This window comes from Doryrhamphus excisus, chromosome 12, assembly GCF_030265055.1.
Source record: "Doryrhamphus excisus isolate RoL2022-K1 chromosome 12, RoL_Dexc_1.0, whole genome shotgun sequence".
Taxonomy (NCBI): domain Eukaryota; kingdom Metazoa; phylum Chordata; class Actinopteri; order Syngnathiformes; family Syngnathidae; genus Doryrhamphus; species Doryrhamphus excisus.
In genome coordinates, this window is record NC_080477.1 from 13,438,587 (window position 1) to 13,455,525 (window position 16,939).

At 39.6% G+C, this 16,939-nt stretch overlaps 1 protein-coding gene across 4 annotated transcripts in view; it reads left to right on the plus strand.

The window, feature by feature from the left end:
- The window catches only part of furina (furin (paired basic amino acid cleaving enzyme) a), a 52,895-nt gene that overhangs the window by 7,113 nt on the left and 28,843 nt on the right, over positions 1-16,939 (plus strand). The window lies entirely within an intron of this gene.

Consider the following 16,939-nt stretch of genomic DNA (forward strand, 5'->3'; position numbering starts at 1 on the left):
GGTACAACTAAAATGAATACATTCTAGTTTCCATTTGATATTTGGGAGTCATGGCTGAGTATCAGCTGTACACACTGACACATAGCCCAGCAATGGTAATATGTGTTATGTGCCCACCCCGTCTAGTTTAATCAGTTCAACATGTAGTTTTATAGAGTGTGTGTGTGGAGATTTAAAGCCGTACTTGCACTTGCAATGTATTTGCAACTCCTTTGTCCTTCAGTGTGCATTATCTGCCAGTGTAGCCCTTGTTTAACCACGGGAGTCATCTATTATGTTGTACAAATAATGAAACCTTAAATTTGTTTTATTTGTGTATGTATACAAAAAGAATATATTAGACCACCCTTGTTTCTTGTTCCATTTTAATGCCTTTTAATTAAAACTATATTTGTTCAAACAAATGTACCAGGCATTAAAATGGACCAATAAACTGAAGAAACAAGGGTAGTTTAATAATCGTTTTCCATGACTGTGTATAATAGTAGTGGGAACACTGAATATGCTGAACAACAGTAACTCCTCTGTTCAGCAGCACCAGAAAAATCCTCCAAAACAACCATTACAAAATCACAACATGGGAAGCTCCAGTGGTTTAATGATGCAGAGTTAGGACATAAAATAATCATACAAATGACCTTTCCTGTATGTCATCGGTCAGGAGTGCCAATTTTACAATCTTAGAACTGGACTTTGTGTTGAGTTGCATGAGATACGATGTGACCTCACCACCATAAATAAACAATCAAGTGTTAATGCCAGTGAAAGGCAATCTCTACCTTCACGGTGTAAATGAAATAAACATTGCTTTAGAGCATTCTGCAATTATCGTTTACATGTGCAAGGTCATGAAACTGTCCTTATCTGAGGCTTTGTATCATGTGTGCAACAGCGAACATCACTTTAAATCTGTAAGATTGACATTTCATGGGTTTGTGTGTACTAATCAGGAAGTAAAGAAGTTAAAATATCTTTTGTCAGTGAGGAACCTGTAGGGCAATAATGCCTGACTGCAGCATGTCATGATGCAACAAGTGCACTGGCGAGCCTTTGTACTATCTGTCAAATGCTGACATTAAAATCGTTTTCCTTCGCTTCTTTCCGTTGCTAAGTAAGTTGGAGTCTGTGACAGTGCTGCTGGGAAATATCAAATTGCTGTCCCTTATTGACTCCAAATTACAATTTTCACCCCCCAAAAGTGGAAAAAGCATAATAGGTCCCCTTGTAGATGTGAGTGTTAGTACCTAACCATAACAGGCAGCACCTTTTTAAAGTGCTCAAATCATTCATTCATTTTCTACCGCTTATCCTCACAAGGGTCGCAGGGGGTACTGGAGCCTATCCCAGTTGTCGTCGGGTGAGAGGCAGGGTACACCCTGGACTGGTCGCCAGCCAATCACAGGGCACATATAGACAAACAACCATTCACACTCACATTCATACCTATGGACAATTTGGTGTTGCCAATTAACCTAGCATGTTTTTGTGGGAGGAACCCGGAGTACCCGGAGAAAACCCACGCATGCATGGGGAGAACATGCAAACTCCACAAAGAGATGGCCGAGGGTGGAATTGAACCCTGGAAAGTAAGCAAAATAATATTCTGCATGCTTTTCCAAAGTCAAACGTCTTCTGGGTTTCTGAATTTTTATTTCCATCCGCGTCAGTGCTTGTGTTTTCCCTGGTCTCAGTCGAGACAGCTGATGCTAGAATCATCCCCGGTAATACACATTCAGTCCCAAACTTTATTTTATTGGAGGTTGTAGTGTCAAAACAACTGTCCTCAAATTGTGCTAAACACAACACTGACAAAGCCGTCCATACAAAGAGCAGGCAAAATATTGAACAAATATATAACAGACAACAGAAAATTTTAAATAAATTGCTGGTGGGAGGCGAGGCGTCACTTCCTCGTTCCTCCAGACACTGGTTTCAGTGGCAGACTAACAACAACAAATAACGCAACATTCCTTTCACACAGGAATTTTCTCACTGCAAAAATAACATAATAAAACAACTTTTCCTGCTCACATCATCAAACGTATTGCTTCCCAACTGGAAATGAGATTTCTAGTGCTATTTGATAAAGTCATGCTGTGGGATTAGAGCACACGTTGCCTCTGGCAAGAGGTGAAAAGAATGGCACATTTAATTAGTAAATAATTTAACAAATTTAATTGAAGAGGATCAAAGTCAATGCCTGGATCAGACACATTGAAAAACTGCCTCAGTCACGCTCAAAGTTACAAGATCCCCTTTTCCTGTTATCCGATTAAACTGACTGCTGGTTAAACTGCTTGGTAGACTCTTGGCATATATGAGGGCACTCCTTATATCTGCTCCTGGCCTGAGGCTTTTTTTTTGTATTTTTTATTTTTTTTTACCAACTATTCAATCTTGTATGCAGCTCATGTATCCTTTGTGATCAAGGGAGCATCACTATTTGACATGCCGTATTGCAGCATTAACCTAAGGTTGTATCTCATATCACAGCAGTTTAATGGCCTCACAGTACATTTGACGGCTAATAAAAATGTTACTGCGCAATGCAAAATATTTTCATCCTGATAATAAATTCAAATTGAGTTCAGTTGCCATGTGAATGATATAGTACGTTGCTAAGAATAACAGTCATGACTAATTTATTAAAGTGTATGGGACATTATTTTGATTCTCAGGGCATCCAATCATATTAATTTCCTCCCACATTCCAAAAATATGCATGTTTGGTTAATTGGCGATTCATAGGTATGAATGGTTGTCTATATGTGCCCTGTGATTGGCCGGCGACCAGTCCATAGTGTACTCCGCCTCTTGTCAGAAAACAGCTGGGATAGGCTCCAGCATACCTCTGCGGCCGTAGTGAGGATAAGCAGCATAGAAAATGGATGGATGGTTAATTGACGATTCTGAATTGTCTATAGGTATGAATGTAGGTATGGTTGTCTATATGTGCCCTGTGATTGGCCGGTGACCAGTCCAGGGTGTACGAGCCCTCTTGCCTAGAGTGAGCTGAGATGGGCTCCAGCATACATTTGCGGCTCTGAGACGCTGACCCGAGAATACAATGACCTGGATGAATGAGAATAATCAGACATTATTTTACGATTAATTCTGTAATTCTGTACTCTGCTTCAACCCTTCCTGTATTTGTTATCATTTATCTGGAAAGGAAATAAATTCATGAAGTGACTTCTTCTGTTTTAGGTGTTCTCTTTGGTGGTCTTTGCTAATACAGTAATTGGCACATCACAACTCTTTAATTCTCTCCGTGTGGTGCGATTGTGTTAGGATGCATCATTGCTGTTAAGACGTTTCTTTGATTTAGCTTACCTTGCTTTCACCGAAATCTTCTATACACACCGTATTGGACTCATCTCAAAAAAAAAAAAAAAAAAACTTTTATATTGGGCACAACCAGCTTGTCTCAAACGATAGACTTGACGGAAAGAAATCCGTAATTGGACTCTGGAGAATTGAGGCTGTGAACCGTGTGGGGGGGAAAAGGTGTGTGTGTGTGGGGGAAATTGCTGGAAATACATGGAACATGATAGGGCCAGTTATGATGCGAGGAAAGGGTCTGCTGAGTTTTGCGAGGAGCTCTGCACGATCCACCCAGGTGTTGCCTCAGGTGTAGTGACTGCTTTCTACCAGATGCAAGTCATCTGACTAGAAAACTCATCTTCAGAAATGCCTTTTGGGATTGAGTTCATATGAAATGGACTTGTTATTGAGAAGTCCAGATATATAATAACTTCGGCATTGGATAAAAACGGGCATTTCTTGCATCGACTAATTGGAAAATAAAAAATGAATATCAGTCAAAATATATACTGTATATTTTAGTGCATTGCCAGTATGGTATAGGAAGCAATACTATTCCTGTTCATCTTTGATTTATTATAGTACTGCCCAGGAGACTTATTCAGGTTCCTCCAGTCAACCATGCGACTCAAATCTCATCAGCTATGGATTTCTACCTTTTGAATATTTTATTAAAGTTTAAAGTGTATTTTGTAAGCATATTTACTCATGCAATATCATCATCAATGTTTAATGCACCACTCTGTACTAAACTTGCTCCAACCTACTTTAGCCACCAGCATGCTTAGCTGGGAGTGTACAGCTGTATCTAGCCAGCATGGGCTAGATGTCCCTGCAGTAGTACACCATGCAGTAGGTTGCCACGAATACTTTAGAGTTGGCACTACCGGTTGGCGCTTGTCGTTACAACTCCATACATCTGGTGGCTATGTAAAGCACGGCACACATACCTAGACTACCAGTCTAGACAGAGAATAAGAAGACAGAGCAGAGGGGCTCAGTGTTGCCAACTTCCAGACTTTGTTGCAATATTAACAAGTAATCTGAGTCCTCTAGTTACCATTGAATACATACAAGTCTTGCTCGTGCGTTGCAATAAATGTGTTCCAGACTTATGGACCGGAAGTGATGTCAGGGGTTCAGAGTTGAGTTTTAGGTGGACTACGGTCGTAAAACAGTTGCCAGTGTTAATATATGATTATGATTATCATGTTATTATTTCTGCATTTTGGTAATTCAAAGGTAATTCAAAACTGCAATAAAAGCTTGCTGTTCCGTCAATCAAGTCTGTTACCAGTGTAGACTACTACATATTCAATGTTTTCCTTAATGCCTTATATTTGTATTTTACAATATTAACATGTTGACCTTTTGCTGGGAAAAATAACCTTGAAAGGCATATTTAGATATGCCTAGACTCATATTTAGATATGTGCTTGAATTTTGACATGTTGACCTTCAGTCTTCCGAAGGAGGATTTGAAGCTTCGCCAAGAATCCTCCCACCCGGAAATGCCCCTAGTCTATTTTATGGTTTTATTTTTTGATTTTCAATGCCAATCCCAATTGAACAGTCAAGAACAGTTGGCACTATTATTATGAGATTTGATTAGTGTGTTATTATTTGTGCCTATTAGATAATTTAAATCTTCAATAAAATTGGTGTCGACCACAACTAGCTTGCAATCCTGTGGGTAACTGCCAACATAGTCCAAAGTGTTGGGTCCAGGTCATTTTGTTTTTATGTCCGTCCCCCCCAACTTTTTATCTTTCCTAGTAATGCTGCCATTTTTTTTAGCTGTGTACAGTTACAGTCAGTACAGCTGCTCCTCTTTGAAAGCTAATGAACTGCAAAGATTGACTGGTCCTGATGGATGTGGTGGAGAGAATGTCTAGCCTATACTAGAATTCATGTACCGAAACTAGACTGACCACATAAAACAATGGCGCGGTGCAGAGGGAGACTCCCACCTCCAGTTGTCTCCTTTTTAAAGTTGTGCGATTAAACCATAAAGAAGATTTTCATTGGAAACACATTTACAACATGATCTTGAAAGGTAACATGTTATAATGTTTGGCTAATGTCACTGTTGCGGCATTTTAATAAGTTACAGTTGTTTGCAGCACAGCCACAGAGGGGTTTTGTGTTCAAACGTTGCATTTAAATGCCTATTAAATAATCTCTTTTGTGTGACAGAGCAAGATAACACTTTGATGCTGACAAATGAGCAAATGTGACTTTGGTACAAAAAAAAAACAAAACTGTGCATAATCAACCTCGAAGAAAATACAGGCATTGTGTATTAGCATCATTCTTTATTATCAACATAGTCAGTCCTGATTAACAGATCCAAATTAGACATCAAGAGGATTACCTTTAATTTGATCCATCTCACTGCTGTTGTTTCTAAACATAGGAGGGTGTCTAATAAGCTTGGTCTTAATGTGTGCCAATACGATCCTTCACTCATCAGTTGTCTTAGTTTTACTCAAGCAAAAGTAACCTCAAATTACAGGTAGTCTTAATAGCGTTGTATTTTTTTCAACTTGTATGGTTTATTTGCTTCAGATTTGCCCAACAGGTTGTATCAAGGAACATCATGTGGTTGCATTTGTATAATTCAACATGTCTGAAAAGGACTGGGAAGAAGCAGATCTTATTTTTCTCCACGTCTACTCAAGCATATCAGGTCCCCTTTCCCTAAGTCCTCATGACTTGAAAATGTCAAATGTTGCATTTTTTCAGATGCTCATACATGTGGACGCCTGTCAGCTTGCCTTATAGGAATTAGCTGTTATCTTAGAAAAGGAACTTGATCATGACTGTGGTTAATCATGTGAAACATGCGTCACATTTCATTTTTCTCCAATTCATAGAAATGGTGTCATTGCTCAAAATGTTATCACATATTAACTTGTTAGCCATAGATGAGAACTGTGAGCATTCATGTAAGCTCCACATTGAGATGTCCAAATGACCCTCAATTGTGACCATTTTGTTTTGCAATCAGTAGAAGCGCTACTGATTACTTTCATTATTAGATTCAGTAGTGGCCTGATGAAGAGCAAAATGACGTCAGCTAAGCCGTATCTACGCAGACCTCTGTCACATCAATAATTATTGACACGGTGCATCACCGACTGAATTCGTGGTGATATGTTAGTATGTCGTAATTAAGCTGTAAGTACTTTATATTGTTTTATGTGCACATGGAATGTCATCAGGTTAGATTTTTAAACTATCACACATTTTCCTTAATATTTTAAATCATTTTTATTGGGCAGTCCTAAAAAATAACAACCAATTAATTGTTTATTTTTCACATAGTCAATCAAGAAAACTGTCAAATGCCTGTTAATGCCAGAAATCCACTCTCCTTTTGTAAACGAAAGCCAGAACAACGGATGAAAAAAATTACATGTTGATCTGCAGGGGTCTGTCTGCTGCCGACGGCAGAGGAGTGAACATTCATATTGCCAGGGGTCCTGAGAACTGCATCGGGGGCTGGGATGTGGCAGACCCACACACAGGTCATAGAGGCTGTAATGAGAGCCAGATGTGCCGTGGGGACGGCGAAATACTTGGACAAGGACCGCTTCCACTTTCAAAAAATGTGCATGTATGCACACGCGCTATGTAGTGTGTGGTATTTGAGGAATGTATAGGAATGCAATATAAGTACTGCTAAGCTTCAGTGTGATGCTTATGGTAGTTGTTGTATTACATATAAGTAAGAAATTTAGTCGGGGAAAATGCACGTATGAAACGGGAACATGTGTTAATAATATTTCCTGTTACCTCATGACCTTGCATCTCTGAATCATGACTGACATTTGAATACTTGTTAAATTTGTCCATCTTCTCAGTATTGGATGATTCTGTTCAGTTGGTCCTGGAGTTGAACCCTGACTAAAAGCATAAATCTGGTTGGAAGAAGCAAACTCAACACTTCAAGGAAGGAAGCAAATTCACCGGGCTGTTAAACAATGAACTGACGCATCTGCTTCGGTGGCTACAAGATAAGGCACTTGTTAAGCCGTGTCTTAATGATAATGAATTTTCTTACTGCCCTAGAAGACTTTGGCCCTCGCAGAGTTTTCACTGGACATACTCAAGCAGAAATGAAATTACAATAAACATGAACCTCAATTCAGCAAAACCCAATCTTCATCCTTAGTTGATTTTGGCGCCTGCCTTTCAATACGAAACACATGGAGTGCTGAACAAGGCTTGTCGTGACCCGGCCTGTCTCCTGCGCGTAAGCACATACATCAACACAGTCTGACTGAGAAGGTGGGGCGGCCGTTTTGAGTCGCAAGGGCCTTGATCTGATAAGCCTTTTTACAATGAAAACAATGAGGTGAATGTTGACAAGCCTGTGTGAAGCAACTCTTTGTGAGGAATGTAGTAGTTGGGTGGAGCTTTTTTCTTTTTATGGCTGAAAATGCTTTTTTCCTTTTGTAACAGGAACTCATAGTCTACACGGGAACGTTCTTGGGCTGGATTAGTAAATAGTTGCAGTCAGACAAGAGCACATCACTCGCTGAAAACAATGTAATACACAAGGTACACCTATGTGTGACGCTGTGAACAAGCATGCAGATGGAACCACGTGACACTCCAAACCATAGAAGAAAAAAGAACCGATGTGCAGAAGTCTGTCATCTTGCGCTTTACAAGAAGTTTAATTAATTTTGCGAGTTATTGTGGATGGTGATGTCATAATTCTCGTATTGCCAAGCCTGCATTTTCAGAAAATAAAAAATAAAATTTCAGGTCACCCAGAATGTCGTTCCTGTGTGGATGAGAAGTAGAAACAATAAAATACTTGCCGTTTTGACCTGTTACTTAATGGTAACGGACTGAAGTTGTGCTAGTGTTGTTAACACAGGTACAGGGTTTACATGTAAGTCAAGCATGTTTTACCGATGTTCAGAAATATAGCAGTTATGCCACAGTTTTTTTTTTTTTTCATTTTCTAAAGCATCATGAAAGAGCAGCAATGACTTTGCTGATGAGAAACTTTAGAATTCGTATTTAATTTACAAACACAACCAGCGCCTACATTTATGTAAAATCATCAAACCAGAATATAAGTGGCATGTTTTATTTCAATGACCTTCAACTGCATCACACCGAATGCGTCTTAATTTAGCGTCAATTAAACAAATATCATACACACAATTTTGGGACTTGAATGAATTTATCTGACTTTTCATTTCAAACCACATACGCAGCTATTTACTCCTCCCAGAACAGCATAACGAGTGGGTACTTATTTGTTTTCCAATGTTTGCTGTAATAATTTTGGTTGTCTGCCAACTTGGCATAGGTGGTTGCAGAATGTGCCAGAGGAATTATTTTGCCCTAAAATGTTAAGACAGTGTAGAAATGTGTTCCTCAGGGACATTTTATTCAGCCTTTAATTGACGTGCCAGCTTCATTGGGTAAGATGAATGGCTCTAAGTTGATCTGACGATACCTATCAGGACATGTCTTTTCTTTGAGTGTGTACAGCAAAGATGTGTGTGTGTGTGTGTGTATAGTGCTGAAATAGGTAAGAATCAGTGAATAACTACCTCCTTCCCCCAGCATGACTGCAAAACGGAATCTCTGGATGCCTTTTATAGAACAGAGCACATCTTCTATATTGTGAATAATGATTTTGCTGATAGTGAGGTGATGCTGATGGATTTGGATGCCTTTATTAAGTCAATTTCATCTATGGTTTGTTGCCACACAGTGGAGGATTGGAAAGGTGTTGAGAGCATTTGCTCTGTGGGAGATTAAATTGTTATAACAGAATAATTTGGTTTGCTTACATGGCAGAAGTTTCTTTGTATATGTTTGCTGCTATATATGGATGGCGTTTCTTTGATGTATTAAAATTTAGAGCTCCATACTTTAGGGATATGTGGAGATTAAAATGTGTTCTAGATATAATACTATTTCCTTGCAACAAATTATTAAATTTATTATTAAATAAATTATTAAAAGTAACTTAAGTGGCAGAAAATTCAGTTTTTAACATTATTTTAATTGAACATTAAAGCAAGGAAATAAGTCAGACTTACTGTAGAATGCATTGTTGCATTATTACTGATAACGAGGGATGTCACAAGCTTGTGTCACAAGATCTCACAAGATTAAAATGTGAGATTTCTCATTCAGGAAAAAGTCTCACGGGTACTAGGCGTCAGACAATAATAATTCATCATACAATAAATGAAAAGGAACTAGATAATTTTGACGGAATATATTGCCATGTGCATGCGTGTCTATTCTCCCGGTCTCTTGCCTCCAAAGTTTTTTTTTTTTTTGGAGCTGGTTCTTTGGTGCTTTGCTTTTCCATTGTCCAATTGGTTCAAAATACAGGGTTTTTGGTTTGACTCCAAAGGCTTGCTCGGCTGAGTGGGCGAACTGTGTGAATAATGAAGTGAGGGGGCTTACCTCAAAACAAGTCCCTGAATTACCGACATTGTGTTTACATTGCATTGCGACTGTAACAATGGGGAAAAAACACTTCTATGAAAAAAAGGAAACCCGCTGTCACTTGTCCAGTTGGACATTTAAAGGAGTGCAGAAGAATTTGAAGGACCCTGCCGATGCTGGAATACATCAAGGGGCGAGATGGCTGCAGCTGAGTGAGTGAGCCCTTTTGGGGGGGGTTGAGGCGGGATCACCAGCATACATACAGAGCAGAGTAATATAGATTGCAATATATTGTCATATATTTTCATTGTAATTTGGTTCTTTACTTTACGTCTCATCTCGTGAACTCTCTGTGACACCTCTGGTGGTGACTAAACCTCTTCACATTGAACTTAAAAGCCAAAGTTTGGATTCTGCGCTGGTTTAATGTGATGCTCCCTGAGGGATTGTACCATTGCAGCGTGGCTGCTAGTTGTGTTCTTTAAGTCTCGGCTCAGACTCATTCTCAGGGCAGTTGCTCCTTGGCCAAGTGGATTTCATCACTTGTCCACCTGTTTGCATCGTCCCATATGTCATTGTAAGGAGACTCCAAGTCGCAGCTTTGCCTGAGAGTCCAGAGCCACCAGCGTTGATGCACCGCTGTGATGTAAGCAATCATAGTATGTTGGGAACAGCTCAATCCTTTGTTTAGATGTTTAGTTCACTACCACTGCCCACTATTCTGACATTTACTTCATTTCCCCTCTTTTCCCTAAATCTCTCTTACATGTAGAACCCTCTTGGCACTTGGTCATTCTGTTTGTCTATTTTAAGGCTGTTCTCTGTCTACTGTAAGTGCATGAAACTGGTGCGACTTGTTTCTTAAAGTTGCAGGTTTTTTTTTTAACTACTGCCATTCTACGTGGAGATTATTGTGTTACACACTGACTGATGTTGTTCTTAATGCCTTTCTTTTCAAATGAGAAAAGTATTTGTAGTATCCATCTTAAGTTCAGCCGATTCATTGTAATTGCTCACATGAACTTAATGAAATGAGTCTCTGCGGGACAGAGAACCATGTTGATTGTGCTGTCAGACTCGAGGAAATAGCTGTGGTCAGCTTTCTTGAAATTGTCCCAGCCGCGTGATTTGTGCATTCAGCAGGCTGAATGAAGCAGCTGTGTTTGAGGTTCAGAGTGGACTGCAGTCAAATGTTCCCCCTGCGTGAGGTCGGGTGACCTAAAAGGCCGCCGCAGGACATGCACACGAGAAAAGAGGACACACGGAAGAATGGGACATGGCTTCCTGTTCATATGAAGTATGTTCAAGTGGCTAATGCATTTTGGGTCATCTGCTGAGTGGTTGTTCTTGGTATATTAGACTCATCACCATTATTTTTGTTCTGTGTATGCATTCCTGTTAGTGTCAGTTCATGTCACATCACAGCAAAATGAATCAAAACGAAAATTTCAACCTGTAGTTTTTTTTCTTCCACACTTACAGTGAAGAAAATAAGTATTTGAACACCCTGCTATTTTGCTATTTCTCCCACTTAGAAATCATGGAGGGGTCTGAAATTTTCATCGTAGGTGCATGTCCACTGTGAGAGAGATAAACTAAAAAGAAAAATCCAGAAATCACAATGCATGATTTTTTAACAATTTATTTGTGTGATACAGCTGCAAATAAGTATTTGAACACCTGTGTATCATCTAGAATTCTGACCCTGAAAGACCTGTTAGTCTGCCCATTAGAAGTCCACCTGCACTCCACGTATCATCCTGAATCAGATGCACCTGTTTGAGGTCGTTAGCTGCATAAAGACACCTGTCCACCCCATACAATCAGTAAGACTTTAACTTGTAACATGGCGAAGACCAAAGAGCTGTCCAAAGACACCAGAGACAAAATTGTACACCTCCACAAGGCTGGAAAGGGCTACGGAGCAATTACCAAGCAGCTTGGTGAAAAAAGGTCCACTGTTGGAGCTATCATTAGAAAATGGAAGAAGCTAAACATGACGGTCAATCTCAATCGGAGTGGAGCCCCATGCAAGATATCACCTCGTGGGGTCTCAATGATTCTAAGAAAGGTGAGGAATCAGCCCAGAACTACACGACAGGACTTGGTCAATGACCTGAAAAGAGCTGGGACCACCGTTTCCAAGGTTACTGTAGGTAATACACTAAGACGTCATGATGTGAAATCATGCATGGCACGAAAGGTTCCCCTGCTTAAACCAGCACATGTCAAGGCCCGTCTTAAGTTTGCATATGACCATTTGGATGATACAGAGGAGTCATGGGAGAAAGTTTTATGGTCAGATGAGACCAAAATAGAACTTTTTGGTCATAATTCCAATAAGCGTGTTTGGAGGAAGAAGAATGAAGAGTACAATCCGAAGAACACCATCCCTACTGTGAAGCATGGGGGTGGTAGCATCATGCTTTGGGGGTGTTTTTCTGCACATGGGACAGGACGAGTGCACTGCATTAAAGAGAGGATGACTGGGGCCGTGTATTGTGAGATTTTGGGGAACAACCTCCTTCCCTCTGTCAGAGCATTGAAGATGGGTCGTGGCTGGGTCTTCCAACACGACAACGACCCGAAGCACACAGCCAGGAAAACCAAGGAGTGGCTCCGTAAGAAGCATATCAAGGTTCTAGCATGGCCCAGCCAGTCTCCAGACCTGAACCCAATCGAAAATCTTTGGAGGGAGCTCAAACTCCGTGTTTCTCAGCGACAGCCCAGAAACCTGACTGATCTAGAGAAGATCTGTGTGGAGGAGTGGGCCAAGATCCCTCCTGCAGTGTGTGCAAACCTGGTGAAAAACTACAGGAAACGTTTGACCTCTGTAATAGCAAACAAAGGCTACTGTACCAAATATTAACATTCATTTTCTCAGGTGTTCAAATACTTATTAGCAGCTGTATCACACAAATAAATTGTTAAAAAAATCATGCATTGTGATTTCTGGATTTTTCTTTTTAGTTTATCTCTCTCACAGTGGACATGCACCTACGATGAAAATTTCAGACCCCTCCATGATTTCTAAGTGGGAGAAATAGCAAAATAGCAGGGTGTTCAAATACTTATTTTCTTCACTGTATAATGTGCTTTTTCTGGTCCAAATCAGTTGATGTGTTCCTTTTCCAGCAGCTTAAGGAACATAAAGACAATTATTTTCTTTACCGGCTAAGATAACCTCTTATAACTTATCATCCTTCATGTAATGAATTCATGATGATACGCTACTAAATACTATACATGCTTAAAGAAGACTTGTTTGGTAAGTCAGTGATTACCTACCTAACATTTATTTTATTAGTTGATTAATCTGAAGGTCATTGCTGTTAGAAAAGAGGCAACAAATGTCAAAAAAATACAAAAATAATAGGTCTGTTTCATAGATGACTAAGGAAATAAAGGTATTCACTCTTGAGACTGAAATCACGGAACATTTTGAATTGATTATTCATTTAATAATTAACTGTTGTAGTTCCATATGTCACCATTGTGGATTTTACTGGATTGGTGAATTTGTAATTTGGTGGAGCAATACTACTTTCATGCTTTTAAAGGTAGTGTTAGAATGCACAAGAGTACCATGATTTGGTGTTGAGCTCCGTCTATTCATTCATGCTTTTTTTGACAGTATTATCACCTTTTAGACGTAAAACCACATCTCAGAACAAATTGGTGGCCCCATACGGGTCACTGCCACAATCCAAATAGTGCTCATCTCTGATATTTTTCACTCTCGCCTGCCACGAGTGAGATGGAGGAAGCAGTGAAGAAAGACGAGGGCTCGCTATCTGTGTAGACAGAGGACATGGGGCATGTCCTGTTTGCGTGACAAGCCATCCGTACAGTAGCAACCTCTTTGCCATCTCATTTCTTGACATGGTGCCATTCAATTCTGTCCCAAACACACATGGGCATGGGTCCTTCAAAATTAATTGGGGACACACAATCTTGAACCATTGGGAGTCTAATTCAAACCAATGACAAACCGTGACAAAGAAAACCATGAACATTTGTACACTGTAATGCAATAATAGGACTTGGAATTGGTGATCTTACTATCGTTGTGCCTCTCAATTCATGTGTGTGCGCAGTTCCTTTTTTATCTTATGTAGGTTCTATACCAGGGTCACGTACGCTATAATATGGATGTTAATTGCTAAATGCTGATGAGCTAGAGAATATCCCAGCTGACTTTGGATGAAAAATGAGCGAGGGAATGAATTAATGAATTGCACTAAGCTTTGTAATTAATGTAATATTTTTTGGTCATCTTTTAACCAAATTTGACATAAGCTGAGCTTGTTGTGTCTTTTTTCTGTCAAAATGTTGACTGCAGTTGCTCGGCATTTGGGTGACTCATTTGCTCCTTCTGCAAAGATAAATTAATTCTGAATTAAATGAACATCCGTTTTAGGTAACAGTGCTGCATGTTTTGGTAATATACTGTTTTTGTTCATTTTATTTGAGAAGATTTGTTCATAACAAAAACATTGAAAATTGATGACCTCTGGAAAAAATGATCAAATTAGTTTGCATCCTAAGATAAGTTGGTAATTATTAAATTATTCGGTTCATAGAACAAACGTAAAACAAAACCAAGAAGATCTGGCTTGCCAAAACTCTTGTCACAGGTAACATGCCATATTTGTATCCAGTCATGTCAATGATGCCAATACTTTTGTACAAATTAGACTGATTAGGCAGATTTTGGTTGTATTTCATTCAGGCATGGCCAAAAACATTGGAATCTTTTTTCCTCAAAACATTCAAGACATTTCAAGACTCCATCAACTGATTAAGTTTGCCATTTTTTAAAAGTCACCTCCTCTAAACGTGACTGCTGTGCACTTCAGGGAGATCTTCATAACTGCCCATTAAACCGAGGTGCTGAGGCTTTGGCCTCCCTGTGGTGTGGATGTGGAGACAAAAGAGCACATTGAGACAGTGATGGAAATGTTAAAGACGTAGAGTTATAGGGAAATTAAGTGAGTGTAGTTTCCTCAAATAGCCCCAGTGGTCCTTCATCAGGGTCAGAGGAACCTGTTTGCTATTCTTGTCCAGTCGCAGTGCTCCATCAGTGCTCTAAGGAGAGATAAAATTAGGCACCAGAGTTAAATCTTATTAGCTGTTGTCCCACTGGCAATCCCCCTTTGCGCAGTAGTCTGTGTGTGCGTCCAAGAGCCAATCTGAGTTTAAAGACCTCTTAAAATCGGTCAGAGGGTGCAGTTAGGACTTGATTTTTGCTTGTATTTCATTTTAGTCTGGGATTTAAGTTTCTGAATACAAAAACTGTCTTAATTTTTGAATCTGATGTTTAAATATAGGACTGTAATCAATGCCTCACGCCTTTTAGTCATAGCACTATAATTTTGTCCAGCACAGATATTTTGCTTGCATGCTTGCCAGCACTTGGAATCCAGCAGAAGCCCCCCTGCCGCCCCGCCGGGGGCCTCAAAGCAATCTACCTCCACTGAAATGTCAATGAATTCATTTTGAATCTGCCTCTCCTTTCACTGGAGAATTTAAGACCATCCTCAAAGAATGCACTATGAAGTCAAACGGGGAAAATACTTGTCAATATTGGGCCCAAAACCTTCAGATGTTTGCTTGAAAGCTAAGATGAAGAGGAATACATACATCAAAATGAACAAAATAATGGCTTGGAATGTCCCAACGACAGCCTCATCCTAAATTCAGTTGAAAATGGCTTTTGCTATGTGACAGATTTTGAGTGCTTCTGCAAGAGTGTTAGATGTTGCAAAATCGGAATGTACCGTGCTGATTCAAAACAACTGACAGTAACTGCAAGTACCATCCCCATTATTTGTGAGGGATAGGTTCAGAGACTACTAGCAAATTGGGAAAACATGCAAGAAATAGATGCATCCTTAAAAATGCAGATTGTTGACATTCGAATAAAGCCTGGATTATGCTGCTCTGTTGAAGTGCCACCGTAGGATTCACCAAATCACTCCTCCAAACCTCACTGCATTAGAGATTTTGCATAGGAGTGTGATGAAATATTGATATTGAATCCTACAATGGATTGATCCGTTATTTCATTAATATTAAAATACCATAAACTAAGGATTCTCCGATCAGGGTTTTATGCTGTCAATTCCGATACCGATCGTCCATGAGTGAGATACGCCTGCATAGTTGCAATCACAACTGTTTACTCATGTTGACGCTGCAGGATATAAGAAATGTCTCTCAAAAGACACATGGGCGACATGACAGACATGCACATCCACCTCGTTCCTCGTTGATTTTTACACACTTAAGCGCATTTTAAATGGTAGAACAAGTATAGGTACTCACCACTAACGAAAGATAATGAAAGAGGATCAAAGGAGAACAGATGGAATCAGTCAGGTCTACCCTTTAGCCTGGTCAATACTATACCTGCGCCTTCGCCTCCAAAGATAGAATTGGTTTATTAGGCCTGATTATGCCTTGTGAAGTCCTCCCCCTGCATGCAACACACATGGACAAAGCTCACACACCATTTTTGACAGGCTCAGTTGCAATGAATTCTGTGAAATTCCTTTGCTAATGAGGGTAAACTCATTAAGCTATCTGCATGAGAGTCTACAACCCGTTCGTATGAGATAATCCCTCAACTGTTAATAAGACCAATAGGGCAACCTTTGATCTCCAACGGACTGATCATAAAATGTATCCGACTTGATTTGCCAGGCAATTATGGCAGGACCTTCTCTGTCCATTAATGAAGGTTTTTTTTTTGTTAAATCTAATGAAACGCTGAAATATGTTTTCTCTCATCTTTGCTACTTTTAATTCTCTGCGAAGATGAATGAATTAGCATGTCAGAGCAACTGCAGTAGTAAGTCTCTTTGTAGTATTTCCCAGATAAACTGAAATTATACAGAATTCCAGTATTATTATGGATTTCAGCTAACATATGGTGCATGTATCCCACTGAATGGAAGGGCTTTCATTTAATTAAAATATTGAGCCTGAGAACCATTCTCATTAAATGTTTTTATTAATTTCTAATTCAATCGGACATTGTACAAAGAGTCACATAGTTCAGGGTCCTTCTTTTGTTAAACATGTACTGTATCTGCAGGAAAAGAAAACATTCATGAGATTGAATAGTCTGAACAGGCTACACGTTACATAAGAGGGAATGATGGAGCGGTGAGTGATAGAA